The following is a 6,807-nucleotide window of genomic DNA, read 5'->3' on the forward strand; positions in this document are numbered from 1 at the left end:
TGGTCTTTGTTGTTTCCTTTGTTAAAAAAAGTAAGGTGAACCCAAGAAAAGATAGAAAACCATGTGATCCATGTCCTTTATTCTTTTATTTTTGTGGAAAAGGAAAGTTGTACCTTGGACTAAGGCAGTCAAAAAGAGAAGAACGATCCAATTTTTGAGTATAATATAGGTGACGATAAAGACTTGTCTTTGATTTTATGCAGTTAATCATACATTTGGAGTTTAGCTTTACTACTTTTGTTTGCAACTGGAGCTCACATCATGGTTTCTTTTTAGATGGATACACTTTAATTTGTCTTGATCTAACCTTAGTTTCTCCTATTTCCATTTGAAGGCCCATCTTAGTAGGAATATCTTATTCTCTTTTTCTATTCTATATTTGGATTATCATGCCAAGGGGAAAAATCCAACCGTTGTGTCTTGATAACTTTACCAAAATACGCACATTGGGTTTTAACAATGTAAATCATTAAATAAGTAATGATCATTTATGTTCAAAGTTTATTTGGATTAAATGGTTCGCATGATGTATTAAATAAATGGCAAAAGGGCCAACTATATTCTTATAATATGAGAATAGGTTTAAATATATCCTTCATTATACTTTGGGTCTAAATATACCCCTACAGTAATACTAATTGGTTCAAATATACCATTCTTCTGTTAAGTTTGTCCAATGTGGACATCCAATTCTACGTGGCACTAATATTTAATGAGGTGGATGCCACATAGCATGCCACCTCAGCGCCCCTAATCCATGTATAAAAGACTAAAATTTGAAATACAATATTTTTCATGGTAGCGGTAATGGTGGCAATAGTGGTGGAGGGAAAGAAAATTTTAGTGGTGAAAAAAAAATAGAAGGGAGGGCAAAATGGATTAGGGGCGCTGAGATTGTAAGCCATGTGGCATCCACCTCATCAAATGTCAGTTCCACGTAGGATTAGATGTCCACTTTGGACAAACTTAACGGAAAATGAGTATATTTGAACCAATAGTATAATGAAAAGAGTATATATAGACTCAAAGTATAATATACATTTAAACCTTTTTTGATAGTACATGGTTATATTTAGCCCTTTTCTGTTAAGTAAATCCAGCTCTCAAATCAATTTTAGGGCTCTTTTGGTATGAGGAATAAGGGATAATTAATTTCGGGATTAAATTTTAGATGAAAGTATCCCACGTTTGGTTGGGAAAAAATCATGGTATAACTAATCCCAGGATTAGTTATCCCGGGATTGTAGTATTTTTATCCCTATGGGAGGGTGAGATATCTAATCACAGGATAACTAATTACGGAATAATTAATCATGAGATAACTTGTTTCCCACCAAAAGTGTTGAAATTAGAGTTGTAAATAGTGTACATTTCGGTATTTATGTAGTACTCTTCTATAAGGTAGTTAGTTAAGAAGTTAGTTGTTAATTTTATCTTTCATAAAGTAGGTTGTGTTAGTTAGGATAAATAGGTGATGTACAATTCATTTTCAGTTCAAGGTAGTTAACAGAAAATTGCTTCTCATTTCTCTCTCTCTCTCTCTCTCTCTCTCTCTCTCTCTCTCTCTATATATATATATATATATATATATATATATATATATATATATATATATATATATATATATATTATATTGTTTTTTCTGATCTCTCTCGCTCAAACTCACCAATGGCGGAACCTAGGGCTAGATTTCAATATGGTATCAGAGCCATGGTTCTTCGCGACTGAGCAACGAGCATTTCATCCGATCAATCTCCTACATTTTCCCCATATTTCGCCTGCTCTTTTGATCGCTTCTTCTCTTTGTCTTCGATTTCCCCAAATCTGATTTTTTCTGTCAATCCTCTGCTCAAATGACGCTTGATTCACCTCAAATTACAGCTGGATCTTCACATGCAAACAATCAGCAGATCGATTGTAATGATCCGCTGTATGTTCATCCCTCAAACACACCAGGGACGTCACTTGTTCCTCAATTGCTAATTGGAACTGAAATTACTCAGAATGGAGACGATCTATAGAGCAGTCGTTCCTTGTGAAAAATAAACTTGGATTTGTTGATGGAACGTGCACTAGAGAGCAGTACGAGAAGAATGTCTCCAATTGCGGCGGTGGAATCATTGTAATGCCATAGTTCAGGCGTTGATTCAAAGTTCTGTGGGTAAGGAACTCAGGAAAGGAATTGTGTACTCTTCAAATGCACAGAAGGTTTGGAAGGCACTTAAAGATCATTTTAACAAAGTTAATGCTACTAAGGTGTACCATATGAATAGGGAAATCAACTTCCTAATACAGGAAATTTCTAGTGTATCAGTCTATTTCTCTAACTTCAATGACCTCTGGGATGAGTTTTAGTCGATAATACCTGAGCCATGTGACTGTGAGAAGTCTAAGACATTTGTTGAGTTTCTTCGCTAATAGAAACTTATGAAGTTTTTAATGGGATTAAATGACACTTATGCTCTTCAAAGAAGTCAAATACTAATGATACAACCAACACCTTCGCTTGATCAAGCATATTCAATGTTAGTTCATGAAGAAAATCAAAGGCTAAGTAGTGGATATGGTATACAAAGTAGAATTATGGGAAGTGGACCTATGAATACTGAGAGCAGCTCTTTCGTGTCAGCAAACAACTCAAATGTTAAGTTTAGAAAGAACATAAATCTGTTTTGTGATTATTGTAAGATGAAAGGACACACAAGAGATACTCGCTATAAGTTGGTAGGGTATCCACCAGGTTTTATCTTCAACAACAAAAGAAGAGGTGCTAATGACAACTACACACCTGTGGCACACAATGTGAGTATAATGGAGGAGACTAAACACACAGGAACTGATGAAATTGATATGATAAATGGCATGATCAATGCAGCAACTCCAATTTTCACACCTGAGTAGTATCAACAAATACTCAGGATGTTGAGCAAGGAAAAAGGACTAGCAGAAGAAAAAACACCAGCAGGTGTGGCCTATATAGCAGGTCATTCAATTACTAACCAAATTAAGTAGATCATTGATACTGGTGCTTCAAATCACATAGTTTCGCCCTTAGATCTGTTATCCTGTCCTAAATTTGTTCCCCATTCGAAATCTACTTCAGTCCATTTACCAAATGGAGAAAGTACTCAGATTACACATACAGGATCATGTGCCCTGTCCAACACTCAAACTCTACTTGATGTGCTTTATGTGCCTATATTTCAGTACAATCTGTTGTCAGTGTCCAGATATACCAAGGAGTTGAATTGTATAGTCTCGTTTTATCCTGATTTTTGTCTCTTTCATGACCTCTTCAGTGGCAAGGTAGAGGGGGGGGGGGGGGGTTGGTAGCCTCAAGGATGGACTCTACGTCCTCAATCCTTTAAAGCCTGCTGCACTACTCACTTCCACCTGTATGACCACTAACCAGACTACCTCCTCAACTATGTTGTGGCATCAAAGACTTGGACATAATCTTCATTCAGTTCTTAAGAAAATGCCTACAATAAAAACATTGTTGTCTAATTCTAGTTCTTGTAACTGTCATGTTTGTCCATTAGCTAAACAGACTAGGCTGCCTTTTCTTACTAGCATTTCAAGATCAAATTGTTCATTTGAACTTGTTCATATGGATGTGTGGGGTCCTTATAGAGTAAATACTTACAACGATTATAGATATTTCCCGAATCTTGTTGATGATTTTTCAAGAATGACTTGGACTTTTCTCTTATGACTGAAAAGTTATGTCTATGTGATTCTATCAAATTTTCTTCATTTGGTAGAAAACCAATTTTCTTCTACTATCAAGATTTTCAGGCCTAATAATGGCTATGAGTTCTTCAATTCTCTTCGTTCTAATCTATTTCAAACCAAAGGAATTGTTCATCAAAGTAGTTGTGTCTATACTCCCCAACAAAATGGAGTTGTAGAAAGGAAGCATAGACACCAACTTGAAGTAGGCAGAGCCTTGAGATTTCAAGACGCATTACCTTTAAAACTGTGGAGTGAATGCATTCTAGCAGCTACCTATATCATTAATAGATTTCCTAGCATTGTTCTACATGGAAAGACTCCTTATGAGCTTTTTCATTGTTGTTCCCCTAAACTAGATCACCTATGATGTCTTTGTTATGCTACCAAACTTGACTCTCATGACAAATTCTAACCAAAATCCATTCCTGCTGTTCTTCTAGGTTATGCTTCTATACAGAAAGGCTATAAACTATATGAACTTGACTCTGGAAAAATCTTTGTCAGTCGAGATGTTATCTTTAAAGAAAATATCTTTCCTTTCAAATGTCCAAAAGAGAAATTGCTTTCATCACAACATGATTCCTCGATACTCATGCCTACAGCTATTTCTGATGTCTTTTCTCCTTCTTCAACACTGGATCATGGTCCAGTCTCATCTACACAAGCACCACCTATTTTACTACCCTAATCTCCAATCACTAACTTGCCAGCTTCACCTTCAGAACCTCATAGTCCTCCATTCACTACCAATTCATTTTCTTCTGCAAAGTCAATTCCATCAGACACCCTGCTTCATCTGCTCAGCCTGGCTCTTCTGCTTCACCTGACTTACCTCCACCTAGGAAGTTAGGGAGAACTAGTAAGGAACCAATTTGGTTGACTGACTATGTTCATCCACCCCTACCATCCACTTCTTCTACATCTCATCCCATCCAACATTTTGTTTCTTATACTCACCTCTCTCTTCCTTTTAGAGCATTTCTTACTTCTTTTTCTGCTGGTGTTGAACCATCATCTTTTCATCAAGCTAGTAAGGATGACAGATGGTTTGAAGCTATGAAACTTAAAATAGAAGCATTAGAACATAACAACACTTGATCTGTAGTTGACTTACCTGTTGGTAAAATACCCATTGGATGCAAATGGGTGTATAAAATAAAGCACAATGCAGATGGTTCTATAGATAGATTCAAGGCCAGGCTGGTTGCTAAAGGCTTTACACAACAGGAAGGATTGGATTTTTATGATACATTCTCTCCTGTTGCTAAGCTGACTACTGTGAGGGCTGTTATTGCCACTGCTGCTCTCAAGCACTGGCCTATATTTCAGATGGATGTACATAATGCGTTTTTGAATAGAGATCTTGAAGAGGAAGTTTCCATGACTTTGCCTCAAGGATTTAGTAGCCAAGGGGAACATAAGGTTTGTAGGATACTTAAATCATATGGGCTCAAGCAGGCATCTAGGCAATGGAATTTAAAGGTGTCTCAAGTCTTGTCTTTGTCTGGTTTTAAGCAAAGCAAGCATGCCTATTCTTTATTTACTAGAAATGTCGATAACAGGTTTGTTTTGATTCTGGTCAATGTAGATGATCTTTTTGTTATAGGAAATGATCTGTAGGAAATAAAAATTGCACAAGAATCTCTGCATCAACATTTTAAAATCAAAGAACTTGGAGAAGTTAGATATTTTTTAGGTATAGAGTTTGCTAGATCAAAGGAGGACATCCTTATGACTCAAAGAAAATATGCATTAGAGATGGTATCTAATGCAGGCTTGGCAGGTTCTAAACCTAAAGAGACACCATTGGAGCAGAACTTGAAGCTTACAAGCACTGAGTTTGATACTTGCATAAACACAAGTAAGGGAGATGAGTTGCTGGAAGACAGGGGGAGTTATTAAAGGCTCATAGGGAAGCTTTTGTATCTAACAATAATAAGGCATGATACCTCCTATCCAGTGCAATCCCTAAGTCAGTTTATGCATGCACCTCAGGAATCTCACTATTAAGCAGCACTTCATGTAGTAAGGTACATCAAGAAGTAACGTGGGCTGGGGCTGTTAATGTCAAGTGACAACAAAGAAGAAATAGAAGCATTCTATGATTCAGACTGGGCCTCATGTCCTATGTCAAGAAAGTCTGTTACTGGGTGCTGTATTAAGCTTGAAAGTTCAACCATATCCTGGAAAGCTAAGAAGCAACACACTATATCTAGAAGCTCAGCTGAAGTTGAGTACAGAAGCATGGCACACACAGTAGCTGAACTTGTGTGGTTGAAGGGTCTATTAGAAGAGCTGAGTGTGAATTTAAAGCTGCCCATGAAGCTGTTCTATGATAATAAAGAAGCATTGTAAATTGCTGCAAATCCTATGTATCATGAGAGGATAAAACACATAAAAATAGACTGCCTTTTTATCCGGAAAAAATTCAAGAAAGGCTGATCAAGGCATCCTATATTGCCAGTTAAGAGCAACCAGCAGATGTATTAGTCTCCATGTTGGGAATGAAAGATATTTTTTCATTCTCAACTTGAGGGGAAGTGTTGAAATTAGAGTTGAAAATAGTTGTACATTTCTGTATTTATGTAGTACTATTCTAGAAGGTAGTTAGTTAAGAAGTTAGTTGTTAATTTCCTCTTTCACAAAGTAGGTTGTGTTAGTTAGGATAAATAGGTGATGTACAGCTCATTTTCAGTTCAAGACAGTTAACAGAAAATTGCTTCTCATTTCTCTATCTCTCCCTATCGTCTTTTCTACTCTCTCTCGCTCAAGCTCGTCCATGGCGGAATCTAAGGCTAGATTTCAACGGTCCTTAGGGAAGTGTTTTACCCCACACACGGCCGCACCCCCTTCGAATAAATAAAAATGAAGCGTTCTTTTCCAAAAACTATCTTTTTTTTTTGTTCTAAAGACTAAACTATTAATACAATAGTTGTATAAAATGCTAAGTAAATGGACGAAAAAGAAAAGGGCCGATCCAATTAAGAATAAAAGGTCACATATCTTAAGTAGTATAATTATCCTACAAAATGATAATCAAGCCAAGTGAAGACTCAGTGTAATATATATATA

This window comes from Nicotiana attenuata, chromosome 9, assembly GCF_001879085.1.
Source record: "Nicotiana attenuata strain UT chromosome 9, NIATTr2, whole genome shotgun sequence".
Classification (NCBI taxonomy): Eukaryota; Viridiplantae; Streptophyta; class Magnoliopsida; order Solanales; family Solanaceae; genus Nicotiana; species Nicotiana attenuata.